General features: G+C 41.1%; 1 protein-coding gene across 5 annotated transcripts in view; it reads right to left on the reverse strand.

The window, feature by feature from the left end:
• DHRS7B (dehydrogenase/reductase 7B) overlaps window positions 1-17,645 on the reverse strand; it is a 67,504-nt gene that overhangs the window by 26,145 nt on the left and 23,714 nt on the right. The window contains exon 1 of one of the 5 annotated variants that reach the window (XM_004042093.5): window positions 652-759. The exons of the other annotated variants lie outside the window; for them this stretch is intronic. The gene's annotated coding sequence lies outside the window, so the exon portion shown is untranslated. Of the gene's footprint in view, window positions 1-651; window positions 760-17,645 lie in introns of those variants that run through there. 5 annotated transcript variants of the gene reach the window in all.

The raw sequence follows: 17,645 nt of genomic DNA on the forward strand, positions 1-17,645 counted from the left end.
TATGTCATCCATTCCATTCCTTCTACTTTGGCCAAAATTCTCCCTTGCATTTCACAGACGGAATCCGTTCCTAAGATTCCTTTCTCTCAAGCATTTTTTTTTAAAAGAACTGTTAATAAAAATAGGTTGTCGGAAGCTACTCAGAAACCACATATAGAAATTAAACTACTAACAGCCACATCTGAGAATCAAAGGAGGGGATCTCAAAACCCACCAAAGTTTTTTTTAAAAAGAACAATTTCAGGTCTGTAAGAAGGATTAGCCATGAAATAATTTGCCATGTTACACACAAGAAAATCAGGCTAAAGGGCAGAGAGGAGTTCCAACTGGAAGGAAAGACACTGAAATCACACGGCAAGGAGTGGCTTAGTATTGCTAAAGCAGTTAGGATCCTGCTCCCAAAAACCTACACGTACTCTTTTATTTTATAACCAATGGCCAGTTCTAATCAGCTGCTCTATTTAAGGTGACATAAACTAGGGGTCATGCTTATGACCCATATCTTGAAATATATCTGAAAGCTTCTGTCATTTTCAGAAAGTAAAGGCAGGGTCAAACTGCCTTTTTTTTTTTTTTTTTGGTCTCAAATGTCTGAGAAGCCACATTAAGGCCGCCTTCGACTGGAAAAAAAAAAAAAGAACAATATCCTACCTCAGATGGCAGCTACCTTGCCAGTAGCGGGTCCTGGCGCCAGTGTCTTCTCTGGTCTTTTGACCTGGGCCAGAGGACACCTTCAGGTCAGCAAGCCCTCCCTGGAATGCCTGAACAAGCCACGGCAGAGTGGCCTGTGGGGTGTATTTTCAGAAGCCAGCCTTCAGCTCCCTGGTTTAAAAGAGTACAGGCTGGCTTTAGTAAAAATAAAACCTGAAGGAAGGCTGGAGATTTCAGACCAGGCTCCTGAGTGTTCAATCCTGGGAAGAGCAGCCACATTGAAGTGAGCTCTGCTCTCCAGTAAGATGCCAAGCACATGCTTCCCGGCAATCCTGTGCGGGGGGGCAGAGAAAGGTGCCAAAGCCCAGCCCTGGGCCCTGTAATATGATGGCACAGGAATGCGGTGACAACGAGCAGGAGGCAGAGCCCGTGCCAAGTCTGTCTGTTCATTATGGCCTAAAGCCCTCCTTATCAATTACAGCACTTACTATGGCTACCTAGGAACTTGGACACACACAATTTTGGTTTTTAATGTGGTTTTTTTTTTTTTTGGAGATGGAGTCTTGCTCTGTTGCCCAGGCTGGACAGCAGTGCTGCGATCTTCGCTCACTGCAACCTCCACCTCCTGGGTTCAAGTAATTCTTCTGTCTCAGCCTCCCACGTAGCTGGGACTACAGGCGCACGCCACCATGCCTGGCTAATTTTTGTATTTTTAGTAGAGACGGGGTTTCACCATACTGGCCAGGCTGGTCTCGAGCTCCTGACCTTGTGATCTGCCCACCTCAGCCTCCCAAAATGCTGGGATTACAGGCATGAGCCACCACGTCTGGCCTTAATATGCTTCTTAAAGTGAATTTAGATCAGGCGCAGTTGACTCACACCTGTAATCTCACCATTTTGGGAGGCCAGGATGGGTGGACTGCTTGAGCTCACAAGTTTGGGACCAGCCTGGGCAACAGCGAAACCCCATCTTTACCAAAAATTAAAAATTAGCCAGGCGTGGTGGCACGCGCCTGTAGTCCCAGCTACTTGGGAGGCTGAAGTGGGAGGACAGCTTGAACGCAGGAGGTGGAGATGGTGCCATTGCACTCCAGCCTGGGTGACAGAGAGAGACCCTGTCCCAAAAAAAAGAAAAAAAAAAGTGAATATAGTGTTACCAGAAGACACTGGAATAATGTCACTCTCTTTCCTAGAAAACACACCAGAGGCCCAGGCCCCCCGCACCCACCCCTGACAGAAACTGGACAAGGCACTGACTGTGGTGGTGAAGAAGAGAAAACACCAAGCCAGCATGGGGGAGGGGGACAAGACCACCATGCTGCATACTTGCTGTGCAACACAAGCAGATTCATTCATTACTTGAAACTAAGCACACTCACCTCAGAATGGGGATGATCACTCCAATAGGAAAATGCATAGGAAAGCACTTTGTAAATATGAAAATCTTGAACAACTGTGCTGTTGAATCATAAACTGACTGAAAAAAGGCAATTCCCAGAGAGGATTTCAGAAACGTTCCAAGCAATAGCAGCCAAGCTGGCAGCTTTAAGGGCTCATCATGTTTGAGTATGTTTCATAGAAAGACCAACCTTATTCCTTCACACCCACACCAGGGATCACCTCAGATCCTGGATGTCGTGCACTCATCCACTCAACTACACTTCTCAAGTGCCCTCTGGTACCAGGCACTGGGCTAGGGCTGGGGTGGAGGGCAATGAACGAAGGAGAAAAGCTGTCTGACCTCATGGAGGCAGCCCCTATGGAAGACTGACAATATACAAAGAAACACAAAAATTAAATAATTGTGATAATGAAAGAAACAATCAATGTGAAACAACACAGAGTAGTGGGCTGTCCAAAGTACAAGCCTTGCCTGAAGACTTCATTCAAAGTCAAAACAATTCAAACTGCTGTGCTGGCCGAACACCGCACCTGGCCGAGGCCACTGCTGGTTTGTGACTCCTAAATCAGATTATTGTCTTTAAAAATTACATATAACAACAGCAACAAGACAGACAAGATGCCAACATAAATATGAGGTCAGAAATCTAGGAGTTCAGAAATCTAGTTTAAAAGGAGATGCTACAACGTCAACTAGAGTATCTAAGAGGAACTATCTACAGGCATCAGTTTCAGAAACTTAATTAAGCAAGGCTGGCCCAGTGGCTCATGCCTGTAATCCCCAGCTACTCAGGAGGCTGAGGCGGGAGGACTGCTTGAGCCCAGGAGTTTGAGACCAGCCTGGGCAACAGAGTGAGACCCCGTCTGTATAAAAAAAGTGAAAAAAGTAGCCAGGTGTGGTGGCATGCACCTGTAGTCCCAGCTACTCAGGAGGCTGAGGTGGGAGGATTGCCTGAGCCCAGGAGTTTGCGGTTATAGTGAGCTATGATGATGCCACTGCACTCCAGCCTAGGAGACAGAATGACACCCTGTCTCAAAAAAAAAAAAAAAAAAAGCACAACAATTGACAATATCTGCACTCAAGATTGAGCAGCATAGCCAGGTGCTGTGGCTCATGCCTGTAATTTCAGCCCTTTAGGAGGCCAAGACAGGAGGATCACTTGAGCTCAGGAGCTTGAGACCGGCCTGGGCAACATCGTAAAACCCCGTCTCTACCAAAAATACAAAAATTAGCAGGGCATACTGGCACATGTCTGTGGTCCTAGCTACTTGGGAGGCTGAAGTGGGAGGATCACTTGAGACCCAGAAGTAGAGGCTGCAGTGAGCTGCGATCACGCCCTAAGGATGTGGAGCCTGGATATCAGTGAATCAACAAGACCCAGCCCCTGATGCCACTGTGTGTGTGGACTAAGCCAGTGAGGAGAACAATCAGTAACAAACATTTAATTACCACGTGGCAAGGGCTACAAGGAGGCCACGTGATGCAATTTTAAGCACCTAGGTAATCTGGTCATTTATATTGCTTTTCCATCCACTAAAATGCCTTATAACATTTCATGGGATTTTCTTCATGGCGGCATTGAAGTGGGGACAGAAGAGACCTCATTACTAACACTTCACTGCAAGCAGACTCTGGGAGATTTGTAGCATGAATAGAAACACAACAAAAGCAGTTTTACTTTCTGATATGCTTTTTAAAGGGAACTCAATTCACTGAAATAGAGTGGTCAGCACAAAGACTCAAGAAGTAAAATACACAGAACTGACAAAAACTCCAGAAGTAAATGTCCCCCTAGTGTCCTGACAATGTACCAAAGCCATTTCTAATTTAACTTGATTATTTAGATTATACCTGTGTTTTTTGTTTTTTGTTTTTTTTGTTTTTTTTTTTTGAGGCAGTCTCGCTCTGTCACCCAGGCTGTAGTGCAGTGGCGCGATCTCGGTTCACTGCAACCTCTGCCTCCCGGGTTCAAGCGATTCTCCTGCCTCAGCCTTCTGAGTAGCTGGGATTACAAGTGCCCGCCACCACAACCAGCTAATTTTTGTGATTTTAGTAGAGACGGGGTTTCTCCATGCTGGCCAGGCTGGTCTCGAAGTCCTGACCTCAGGTGATCCACCCACCTCAGCCTCCCAAAGTGCTGAGATTACAGGCGTGAGCCACTGTGCCCGGCCTAAACCTGTATTTTAAATGGTACCAAGCATGTTCAAGAAATATTAAATAATAATTTTAAGAGCCTTCATTATAGAAAACACTCTCAATGCTAAATACTTTTTGATAAGTAGAAAGCAGAAGAAAAATTGGGTCTCTAGAAGTTCGTTCTTGCCTGCTGTGCTCTTTGATAACTCCTATCCAATCTTCAAGTCCTGCTTGGGCACCATCTCCCTGAAACCTTTCAAGCCACCCAGCAACCCTGCCCTCCATATCTGGACAGGGTTAATCACTTCCTTTTCAGTGTAGCCTCCATAGCATCTCACAAAACATCACAATGATTTCCCTTCACTGCCACGTGCCTCCCAAGACGGCAGTTCTCTGAGGGTCTGGCCTTTTATTCTGACTCCCACACCATCTATGTGGTGAGAACTTCATAAATGTTTGTTGAATAAGATTGTATCATGGAAATAATCTAATCCAATACCATCAGATTACAGAAAAAAACAGAGCCCAGATGTGTTGTTTTATTTGCCTACACTCAGTATTAAACAGAATCCTGAAGAACAAATGTTCTCACAGTCCATTTTAACTACTTGCCAGTTGCCATAAGAAAAGCAAACATTCCTGCAGCTTTATCTCAGCAAAATATCACTAAAACGAATTACGGCAAACAAATCACATCCCGGAGCAAAAGTATGTCATTCACTAGGGATTAAACATTAAATGTTGCTTAATTTCATGTAGTCTCACGGTTGAAATAATAATACTTTGAATTCTAACAAATTCCTGTCTTGGTTTCCTCACAAAGTTAGATAAATCATCATGTCTCTGTTGGCTCCCTTTCTCTCAGACAAATGTGCCTTACTGTAATTTATCTAGGATGATGGCTCACCCTGAATTCCAAGTTATTTTTAGAGCTGTGTGAAAAACATTTTTGTGAAATTTAACTAGAAAATGCTCTTTATTCTAAGGGAGGTTTTGAAAGTTTATATAACAACTCTCCTGAAAACGTTTAGTACACTGACTTTTAATGCCAGCAAACACAGAGGAGGAAGGGCACATGCGGGAAGAACTGACTGGGAAGCAAAGTGTCATGAGCTGAGAAGCCTGTGCCACTCCCAACATCTATGATTTCATTTAAAAATAGCCTAGCAGGTGCCCTATCACTTTCTTTTACCAAGCATCCTAGCAAATATTTCCTGAGGACACGGCTGTGTCTCTTTCGGACAGTCATACAGTAAGTAATCAATCTATTTCACCCACTGTTAGATTTCCCACTTTTCTTCACAGATACATGTCTTCTCTTCTTATTTCTCTCACAAGGCCCTCTTCCTGGGGATTCAAGATAATGTCTGGAGTCATTTCCTTTTAGCCTAAAGGACTTCCTTTAATACAGCATTTCTTGAAGGACAAATCTACAATCTACCAATTATCTCAGTCTTTGTTTATATGGGAATGTCTTCATCTTACCTTCAATTTTGAAGGATAGTTTTAGATACAGAATTTCATGTATATTCTTTGAACATACTGTTCTACTGCCTCATAGCTGCCATTTTTTTATTAATAAAATTTCTAAGACAAACTTTAGGTTCACAGCAAAACTGAGCGGAAAGTAGAGTTCCCATACACCCGTGTCCACACAAGTACAGCCTCCCCCATTATCCACATCCCCCACCGGTGTTACACTGTTAAAACCCATGCGCCTATGCTGTCACATCATTGTTACCCAGAGGGCAAAGTTTACATTAGTGCCCACTCTCAGTGCTATGCATTCTCTTGGTTTGGACAAATGTATACTGACATATATCTATCATTGCAGTTTCATACAGAATAGTTTCACTGCCCTAAAAATCCTCTGTGCTCCACCTATTCATCTCTCCCTCCTCCCCAACCCATGAACCTTTAACTATCTCCACAGTTTTGCCTTTTCCAGAATGTCATATACTTGGAAACATATGGTACATAGCCTTTCCGGATTGACTACTTTCACTTAGTAATACACATTTCAGTTTCCTCCATGTCTTTTCATAGCTTCATAGCTCATTTTTTTTAGTACTGAATAATATTCAGTTGTCTGGATGTACCAGAGTTTATACATTCAAAGACATCTTGGTGGCTTCGAAGTTTCGGCAATTATGAATAAAGCTGCTATAAACATCTGTGTGCAGGTTTTTGAGAAGATATAGGTTTTCAGTTATCTGGGTAAATATCAAGGAGTGTGATTACTGTGGTGTATGTTAAGAGTACATTTCATTTTGTAAGAAACTACCAACTGTCTTCCAAAGTGGCTGTAGCATTTTGCATTCCCACTAGGAATGAATAAGAGTTTCTATTGCTCCACTTCCTTGCTAGCATTTGGTGATGTCAATGTTCTGGATTTTGGCCATCCTATTTAGTGGTGGTATCTCACTGTCATTTTAATTTGCATTTCCCTTATGAAATATGATGCAGAGCATCTTTTCATATGCTTATTTGCCACTTGTATATTTTCTTCACTCAGGTCTCTTCAGATCTTTTGTCCATTTTTTTTTTATTGTGTTGTTCATTTTTAATTTTTTAAATTTTTTTATTTTTGAGACAGAGTCTAACTTTGTCGCCCAGGCTAGAGTGCACTGGCATGATCTTGGATCATTGCAACCTCCGCCTCCCGGGTTCAAGCGATTCTCCTGCCTCAGCCTTCCGAGTAGCTGGGATTACAGGCCCACACCACCATGCCCGGCTAATTTTTGTATTTTTTTTAGTAGAGACAGGGTTTCACCATGTTGGCCCAGCTGGTCTCGAACTCATGACATTGTGATCTACCCACCTTGGCCTCCCAAAATGCTGGGAATACAGGCGTGAGCCACCACGCCAGGCCTAATTTTTGTATTTTTAGTAGAGACAGGGTTTCACCATGTTGGCCAGGCTGGTCTTGAACTCCTGACCTCAAATGATCCACCATGTCAGCCTCCCAAAGTGCTGAGATTACAGGCATGAACTACCATGCCTGGCCCTATTTTTCATTGATGAGTTTTAACAGTTCTTTGTATAATTTAGATAATAGTCCTTTTTTTTTTTTTTTTTTTTTTTGAGACACGGTCTTGCTTTGTGACCCAGGCTGGAGTGCAGTGGCTCACTGCCACCTCAACTTCCTGGTCTCAAGGGATTCTCCTGCCTCAGCTTCCCGGTCTCAAGGGATTCTCCTGCCTCAGCTTCCCAAGTAGCTAGGACTATAGGCACACACCACTGTGACTAGCTAACTTTAAAAAAAATTTTGCAGAGACAGGGTCTTGCCATCTTGCCCAGGCTGGTCTCAAACTCCTGAGCTCAGTGATCCTCTCATCTTGGCCTCCCAAAGTGCTGGGATTATAGACATGAGCCACCATTCCAACTGATAACAGTCCTTTAAAATGTGTCTTTTGAAAATATTGGCCGGGTGCGGTGGCTCACGCCTGTAATCCCAACATTTTGGTAGGCCAAGGCAGCAGGATCATGAGGTCAGGAGCTTGAGACCATCCTGACCAACACAGTGAAACCCCGTCTCTACTAAAAATACAAAAAAAAAAAAAAAAATTAGCCAGGCGTGGTGGTGCACTCCTGTAATCCCAGCTACTCAGGAGGCTGAGGCAGGAGAATCACTTGAACCCGGGAGGCAAAGTTTGCAATGAGCCAAGATTACGCCACTGCACTCTAGCCTGGGCGACAGAGCAAGACTCCGTCTTTTAAAAAAAAAGAAAGAAAGAAAGAAAAAGAAAATATTTTCTACTAGTCTGTGGTTTGTCTTCTCATTCTCTTGACATAGTCTTTCTCAGACTAGAAGTTTTTAATTTTAATGAAGTCCAGTTTATCAATTATTTCTTTCATGGATCATGCCCAAAAGTCACCACCATACCCGAGGTCATCAAATTTTCTCTTATGTTATCTTCTAGCAGTTTCATAGTTTTGCATTTTACATTTAGGTCTATGATCCATTTTGAGTTAACTTTTGAGAAAGTTGTGAAGTCTGTGTTTAGATTTTTTTTTTTTTTTTTTTTTTGCATGCAGATAGTGTTTCAATCTGCTGAAAAGACTATCTTTTCTCCATTGTCAAACATCAGTTGGCTCTATTTATGTGAGTCTATTTCTGGGCTCTCTATTCTGTTCCATTGATCTACTTGTTGTTTCACCAATATCACTGTCCTGATTAATGTAGCTTTATACTAAGTCTTGGAGTCAGGTAGCGTCAGTCCTCTAACTTGTTTCTCCTACAATATTGAGTTGGTTATTCTTGGTCTTTTGCCTTTCCACATAAACTTTATAATCAGTTTGTCAATATCCATAAAATGACTTGCTGGGATTTGGATTGGGATTGCATTGACTCCACAGATAAGCTACGAAGAAATTATATCTTGACATTATTGAGTTGTTCTATCTGTGAACATGGAATATCTATTTAGTTGATACATTTCATCACAGTTTTATAGTCTGCGTCATTAAAAAACTTGTTCATACTTAATGTCTTTTTAATTTCAAATTCTACTTGTTCACGGCTGGTATACAGAAAAGTGATTCATGTTTATACATTAACCTTGTATCCTGCAACTTTGCTTAGTTTCTTGTTCTTTCGGAGTTTTTACATAAATGATTGCCATCTGTGAACAAATACATTTTCATTTCTTCCTTCCCAATCTCTACAATTTTTATTTCATTTTCTTGTCTTACTGCACTATATAGGACTTCCAGTATGATGTTAAAAAACAGTAATGATTCAATATGAGATTTGGGAAAAATTTTTTTTAAAGCAGTGGTGAGAGGGAACATCCTTGCCTTGTTCTTGATCTTAGTGAGCAAGCTGAGTTCTTCACCGTTAAGCATGATGGCTGTAGTTTTTTTTAAGTATTTATCAAGTTGAGGGAGTTCCCCTCTACTCCGATTTGCTGAGAGTTTTAATCATGAATCAGAGATAGATATTGTCAAATACTTTCTCTGCAGCTACTGATATGATCATGTGACTTTTTTTCCTCTTTAGTTTGTTGATGTGATGGATTATTATTATTATTATTTTCAGACAGGGTCTCACTCTGTCAACCAAGCTGGAGTGCAGTGGTGCAATCTCAGCTCATTGCAGCCCTTACCTCCCAGGCTTAAGTAATTTTTCTGCCTCAGCCTCCTGAGTAGCTGGCACTACAGTAGTGTGCCACCACACCTGGGTCATTTTTGTAGCGATGGGGTTTCACCATTTTGCCTCCCAAAGTACTGGGACTACAGGAATGAGCCACCGCCCCCAGCCAGATTACATTAGTTTTGTTTTGTTTTGAGACAGGGTCTCACTTTCTTGCCCACACTGGAGTGCAGTGGTATGATCACAACTCACTGCACCCTCAACTGCCCAGACTCAAGCAGTTCTCCCACCTTAGCCTCCTAAGTAGCTGAGACCACAGGTGTACACTACCACAGCTGGCTGATTTTATTATTTGTAGAGATGAGGTCTTGCTCTGTTGCCCAAGCTGGTCTTGAATTCCTGGCCTCACGCAATTCTCCCACCTCAGCCCTCCCAATGTGCTGGGATTACAAGCATGAGCACTGTGCCTAGCCTGATTTGAATATTGAACCAGACTTACACATCTTGGATAAATCCCACTTGGTCATGGTCTTGGTCATTTTCATACATTATTGCATTCAATTTGCTAATATTTTGTTGAGGATATTTGCATATATGTTCATGAGAGACATTGGTACATATTTTTATTTTCTTGTAGTATCTTTGGTTTTGGTATTAGGGTAATGGAAGTCTCATAGGTTGAGTTAGAAAGTATTCTCTCTGCTTCTACCTCCTGGGAGAGATTGTAGAGAATTTGTATAATTCTTTCTTAATTATTTGGTAGAATTCATCAGTGAATCTATCTCGGCTTGGTGCTTTCTGTTGGGAAAGTTATTATTATTGATTCCATTTCTCTAATAGATACAGGCCCATTCAGAGTGTCTATTTCTTATTGCGTGAGTTTTGGCAGATTGTCTTTTCATGGAATTGGTCTATTTCATCTAGGTTATCAAGAAATGGGCACAGAGTTATTCATAGCATTCTTTTTTTTTTTTTTTTTTGAGACGGAATTTTGTTCTTGTCACCCTAGCTGGGGTGCAATGGGATGATCTCAGTTCATTGCAACCTCCACCTCCCAGGTTCAAGCGATTCTCCTGTCTCAGCCCCCCGAATAGGTGGGACGACAGGTGCATGCCACCACGTCCGACTAATTTTTGTATTTTCAGTAGAGACAGGGTTTCACCATGTTGGCCAGGCTAGTCTCGAACTCCTGACCTCAGGTGATCCACCTGCCTTGGCCTCCTAAAGTGCTGGGATTACAGGCATGAGCCACCATGCCCGGCTTATTTTTTTTATTATAATTATTTTTTGAGATGGAGTCTCGCTCTGTTACCCCGGATAGAGTGCAGTGGTGCAATATTGGCTCAATGCAACCTCTACCTCCCAGGTTCAAGCGATTCTCCTGCCTCAGCCTCCCAAGTAGCTGGGATTACAGGTGCACAATACCATGCCTGGCTAACTTTTGTATTTTTGTAGAGATGTGGTTTCACCATGTTGGCCAGGCTGGTCTCAATCTCCTGATCTTAGGTAATCCGCCTGCCTCTGCCTCCCAAAGTGCTAGGATTACAGGCGTGAGCCCCCACGCCCGGCTACATTTATTATTATTTTGATGTCCATGGGCTCTGTGGTGATGTCCTTGCTTTCATTTCTGATATTAGTCATTTGTGCCTTAGTTTTTTAGCTAACTTTCTTAGCTGGACTAGAGGCTTATTGATTTTATTTATTATCTTTTCAAAGAACCAGCTTTTAGTTTTGTTGGTTTTCTCTACTGATTTCCTATTCTCAATTTCATTGATTTCTGCTCCAATTTTTATTATTTTTCTTCTGCTTACTTTGGATTTAATTTTCTCTTTTTCTAGTTGCCTAAAGTATAAACTTAGATTGTTGATTTTAGATCTTTCTTCTTTTCTAATACATACATTCAATGCGATAAATTTCCCTCTAAGCACTGCTTTTGCTGCATTCTACAAATTTGGTAAGGTTTTCATTTTCTTTTACTTCAAAATATTTTCAGTTTTCTCTTGAGATTCCTTCTTTAACCCATGTGTTATTTACAAGTATGTTGTTTAATCACTAACTATTTGGGGGATTTCCAGTTATCTTTCTGTTACTGATTTCTAGTTCAATTCCATCATGGTCTGGAAGCAGACAATGTATTTCTGTTCCTTTATATTTATTAAGGTGTGTTTTGTGGCCTAGAATGTGGTCTAAGTGAATGTTTCATTCACTTGGGAAGAATGTATAATCTGCTGTTGTTGGACAAAGTAGTTTATACATGTTAACTATATCCAATTGACCGCTGTTGAGTTGAACTATGTTCTTACTAATTTTCTGCATGCCAAATCTGTCTTTCTGATAAAGGAGCACTGAAGTCTCCAAATACAATAGTGGATTCATCTCTTTCTCCCTGCAGTTCCATCAGTTTTTGCCTCATATATTTTGATGCTCTATTATGTGTATATACATTAAAGATTATTGTCTTATTGGAGGATTGATCTGTGGTCATAATGTAATGCTCTTTATCCCTGATAACTTTCCTTGCTCTGTAGTCTACTCTGTGTAGAAATATAGCTACTCCCACTTTCTTTAATTAGTGTTAGTATGGTGGATCTTTTTTCATCTCTTTATGTTTAATCTATATGTGTCTTTATACTTAAAGTTGGTTTCTTGTAGACAACATATATTTGGGTCTTATTCTTTGATAAACTCTCACAATCTCTGCCTTTTAAATGATGTAACTGACAAAACCACTGACATTTAAAGTGATTATTGACATAGCTGGATTAATAGCTACCATATTCGTTAATTTTTTTTTCATTTGTTACCCTTGTTCTTTGCTCCTCTTTTTGTCTTCCACAGTTCTTCTGCCCACTGTGGTTAACTGAGCATTTTATATGATTCTATTTTCTCTCCCTTCATAGCTTATCAACTATGCTTCTTTTTTTAAAAAAACTTTTTTTAGTGGTTGCCCTAGAGTTTACAGTATACATTTCCAATGAATCCAAGTCCACTTTCAAATAACACTATACCACTCCACAGGCATTGCAAGTATCATATAATAACAAAATACTCCTGATTCTTCCCTCTCTTTCCTTACACTGTTGCTGTCATTCATTTCACTTATAACTAAAAATACATAAACACATATTTATGTTCATTTATATACATAATGTATTGGTATATAAAAGCATACATAATAAAATACATTGTTGCTATGATTATTTTGAACAAACTTTTATCTGTTAGGTCAATTAGGAATAAGAAAAATAATGCTTTTCTTTTACCTTCACTTATTCTTTTTCCAATGTTGTTCTTTTATGTAGATCAGAGTTTCTGACTCATATCATTTTCTTTCTCTCTGAAAAACTTTTTACATTTCTTGCAAGGCAGGTCTACCAGCAACAAATTCCTCCAATTTCATTTATTTATTTTTGGTCTGAGAAAGTCTCTATTTCTCCTTTGCTTTTGAAGGATAATTGTGCAGGGTACAGAATTCCAGGTTGGTGGGTTTTTTTTCTCTCTCAACGCTTTAAATATTTCACACCATTCTCTTCTCATTTGCATAATTTCTGAGAAGTCAGATGTAATTTTTTTTTTTTTTTTTTTGGAGAGAGAGCTTGGCTCTTGTGTCCCAGGCTGGGATGCAATGTCACGATCTCGGCTCACTGCAGCCTCCACCTCCTGGATTCAAGCAATTCTCCTGCCTCAGCCTCCAGAGTAGCTGGGATTACAGGTGCATGCCACCATACCCAGTTAATTTTTGTATTATTAGTAGAGACAGGGTTTCACCATGTTTGGCCAGGCTGGTCTCAAACTCCTGATCTCAGGTGATCCACCCACCTCAGCCTCCCAAAGTGCTGGGATTTATAGGCATGAGCCACCGTGCCCAACCTAGATGTAATTCTTATCTTTCCTCCTCTATAGGTAGCATTTTTCCTCTCTGGTTTTTTTCTAGATCTTTTTCTTTATCTTTGATTTTCTGTAGTTTGACTATGATATGTCTGTATAGTCTTTTTTCCCTTTATCCTGTGCTATGGTTTGAATGTTTTTGTCCCTTTCAAAATTCATGTTGAAACTGTATCCCCAATCCAACAGTATTAAGAGCTGTGACCTTTTGTAGGTGATTGAGTCATGAGTGCTCTGCCCTCATGAATGGGATTACATGCCCTTCCCCCTTTTTTTCACCCATTCTATCCCGTCTGCCACGTGAGGACACTTAGATGGCACCTTCTATAAGGAACAGGCCCTCACCAGACAGTGATCTGGTGCTTTGATCTTCTACTTCCTAGCCTCTGGAACTGTAAGAAACACATTTCTGTTTTTTTTATAAATTACCCAGTCTACAGGACTAAGACATCCTGCTTGGTGTTCTCTGAACTTCCTTGTTCTGCGATTTGGTGTCTGAGATTAATTCTGGGGGAAATTCTCAACGTTATTCCTTAAAATATTGCTTCTATTCCTTTCTCTCTTCTTTCTGGCATTCCAATTATGTGTACGTTACATCTTTTGTAGTTATCTCACATTTCTTGGATATTTTGTTCCTGTTTTTTTCAGTCTTTTTTCTCTTTGCTTTTAAGTTTTGGAAGTTTCTATTGTCATATTCTCAAAGCTCAGAGATTCTCTCCTCTGCCATATCCCGTCTACTGAGCCCATCAGAGGCATTCTTCATTTCTGTTATATCACTTTTGATTTCTAGCATTTTGTTTTTCTTCTTAGATTTTTCATCTTTCTGTTTACATTACCCATCAGTTCTTGCATGTTGTCTACTTTTCCATTAAAGTCCTTAGCATATTAATCATGATTTTTAAAAATTCTTGGTCTGATAAATCCAGCATTCCTGCCATATCAAACTCTGGTTCTGATGCTTCTTCAGTCTCTTCTGTGTATTTTCCCTTTTAGTATGCCTTGTAATTTTTTAATCAAAAGGTGGACAGGATGCACTGGGTAAAAAGAACTGTGGTAAACAGGCCTTTAGTAACGTAGTGGTAAGGTGCTGGAGGAAGGGGAAGTGTTCTACAGTCCTATTAGGTCTCAGTTTTTTGGTGAGCCTGTGAACTATAAATTTCACCAGTGCCTCTCAGTTTTCCCCCTTCAGGTGGGACAGGATGGCTAGAGAGGGCTGGAGTTGGGTATTAATTTTCCCCACATGAAAGAATAGAGTGAGCTGAGGTTGAGTATTACCCTTCCCCAAAGTAAGTTAGACTCTGGTAAAATAGTTTCTCCTTAGGGCAGGCATTGTTAAGATGAGCAGAATGCTCTGGCATATTTCAAAGTGATGATTTTTTTTCCCCTCCCTCTGCTGGAAGCACAAAGGGATGTCTCTCCAATATTCACTGTGAGGGGCTGGTAGAACTCTTGGAGGTAAAACTTACGGAAAGCATGAGCACCCCCCATGACTGGGTCCCACTGAAGTTTTTAACTTTCTGTGTTACACTGTTCTTGCATTGCTATAAAGAAACACCTGGGCTGGGTGTGGTGGTTCACACCTGTAATCCCAACACTTTGGGAGGCTGAGGCAGGCATATTGCTTGAGTTCAGGAGTTCGACACTAGCCTGGGCAATGTGGTGAAATCCTGTCTCTTCAAAAAATACAAAAATAAGGCAGGTGTGGTGGCATGTGCCTGTTGTCTCAGGTACTCAGGAGGCTGAGGCAGGAGGATCACTTGAGCCCAGGAGGCTGAGGCTACAGTGAGCTGAGATCAGGACAGTACACTCTGGCCTGGGTGACACAGTGAGACCCTTTCTCAAAAAATAAAAATAAAAAAACAACACCCAAAGCTAGGTAATTCATAAAGAAAAGAGGTTTAATTGGCTCATGGTTCTGCAGCCTTCACAGCAAACATGGTGCTGGCATCTGCTCAGCTTTTGGGGAGGCCTCAAGAAGCTTACAATCATGGTGGATGGTGAACAGGGAGTAGTTGAGAGTGGGAGCGAGAGAGAACAAGGGGGAAAGATGCCACAAACTTTTACACAGCCAGATCTTGTGAAAACTCACTCACTGTTGCGAGGACAGCACCAGGAAGATGGCATTAAACCATTTCATAAGATTCCTCATGATCCAATCACCTTCCACCATACCCCATCTCCAACGTTGGGGATTACAATTGAACATGAGATTTTAGTGGGAACAACATTCAACTAAATCACTCTCAGACTTGTCCACACTGAGTCTCCAGCAATTTGTCAATTACACTTCATGTTTTCCTACCACAGGACTGGTTCCCACAGAGGTTTCTGCTCCAGTAAGTGTGATTCCATGTATCCACCTATCTGTCTTTTATTTTGGGGGCAACAGTGTGCGGTATGATTTCATGTCTCTGATGTATCAAAGAACAGTTGATTTTTCAGTTTGTTAAGCTTTTTATTTGTTAGGAACAAGTGGCAACTTCTTTTTTTTTTTTTTTTGAGACAGAGTCTCACACTGTCATCCAGGCTGGAGTGCAGTGGTGTGATCTCGGCTCACTGCCAACTCCGCCTCCCAGGTTCAAGCAGTTCTCTGCCTCAGCCTCCCAAATAGCTGGGATTACAGGTGCCTGCCAACACGCCCAGCTAATTTTTTTAAAATTTTTTATTTTTAGTAGAGACAGGGTTTCACCATCTTGGCCAGGCTGGTCTTGAACTCCAACCTCATGATCCACCTGCCTAGGCCTCCCAAAGTGCTGGGATTACAGGCGTGAGCCACCGCACCCAGCCTAGAAGTGGCAACTTCTAAGCTACCTACCTGCTGGACTGAAAATTCAAAGCCCTGCGCCATTTCTTATAATGAGAAGCCAGACACTAATCACATAACTGTTGTTCCCTTGTATCTGATGCGTAATTTTTCTTTTGCTGCTTTTGAGCTTATGCCTTTGGCTTTCAACAGTTTGACTACGATGTATCTAGATGTGGTGGATCTCTTTGTGTCTGTCCTACTTGGAGCTCACAAAGTTTCTTGGATATGTATATTAATGTTTGTGGTAGCCTAAATAATACCTCTCAAAGATGTCCACATTCTAATCCTAATATCTAGAATCAGTGGGCATGTTACTTCAGTTATATGGTAAAAAGAAACTTTGCAGCTGTGATTAATTTAAGAATCTCGAGATAGGGGGATTATCCTAGACCCTCCAGAAGAAATCAAGCACTGCTGATGGCTTAATTTTAGGACTTCCAACTTTTAGAACTGTAAAATAATAAATATGTGGTTTATTAAGACACTAAATTTGTGGTAATTCTATTATAGCTCTCGGCATGTATGTCACAGACTCCTACTGCTCTTACTCAAAGTTCCATGTTTTTTCATGAATAAATGCTTTTTTAAAAAACGGAGTTTTGCTCTTTTGCCCAGGCTGGAGTGCAATGGTGCAATCTCGGCTCATTGCAACCTCCGCCTCCTGGGTTCATGACATTCTCCTGCCCCAGCTTCCCAAGTAGCTGGGATTACAGGCATGCACCACCACGCCCGGATAATATTTGTATTTGTAGTAGAGACGGGGTTTCACCAAGTTGGCCAGGCTGGTCTCAAACTCCTGACCTCAGGTGATCCACCCGCCTCAGCCTCCCAAAGTGCTGGGATTACAGGCATGAGCCACCATGCCCGGACAAAGAAATGCTTCTTGATTTGTTGCATGTCTTTGGTCAATTTCTACACCCATGAAGTGGTTGTTTTTAATAATTTCATCCTGTTTCATACTTTTTTAATAGGTTGGTTTTCTAGGAGATTTACCAGCCTCCTCGTCTGCCATACCAGACACCTTGCCCCTTTTCCAAGGACTTTTTATCCATTCAGATACTCTATGCCTTAGTTTTTTTGTTTTTGTTTTTGTTTTTGTTTTTTTTAAATAGAGATGTAGCCTTGTTATGTTGCCCAGGCTGGTCTTGAACTCCTGGGCTCAAGTGATCCAGTGATCCTCCCACCTCAGCCTCCCAAAGTGCTGGAATTACAAGTATGAGCCACCATGCCTGGCTAAAGAAAATTCTATGCTATTTAATTGGAGAACTGAGTTCATTAACATTCAGTGTTATTATTGATAAGAACTTACTACTGCCATTTTGTTCCTTATTTTCTGGTTGTTTTGCGACTCCTCTCTTCCTTTCTTCTGGTCTTCCTTTGTGGTTAAGTGATTTTCTCTGGCTTTATATTTTTAGTAAACCTATTACAAGTGTTTTGCATTGTGGTTCCCATGAGGCTTACAAAAAAATATCTCACAGATGTAATAAGTCATTTTAAAGAGATGACAACTTATCTTAAATAACAAAGAAACAAAGAAAAATATGTTTAAAAAATCCCCTCTACACTTTATCCTCGTCCCCCCATTTTGACTTTTAGTTGTCTTAATTTACATAATTTTATATTATCTACTTCTTAACAGGTTGCTATACCTATTTTTGTTTTGATAGATT

Source organism: Gorilla gorilla, chromosome 4, assembly GCF_029281585.2.
Source record: "Gorilla gorilla gorilla isolate KB3781 chromosome 4, NHGRI_mGorGor1-v2.1_pri, whole genome shotgun sequence".
NCBI classification, from domain to species: Eukaryota; Metazoa; Chordata; class Mammalia; order Primates; family Hominidae; genus Gorilla; species Gorilla gorilla.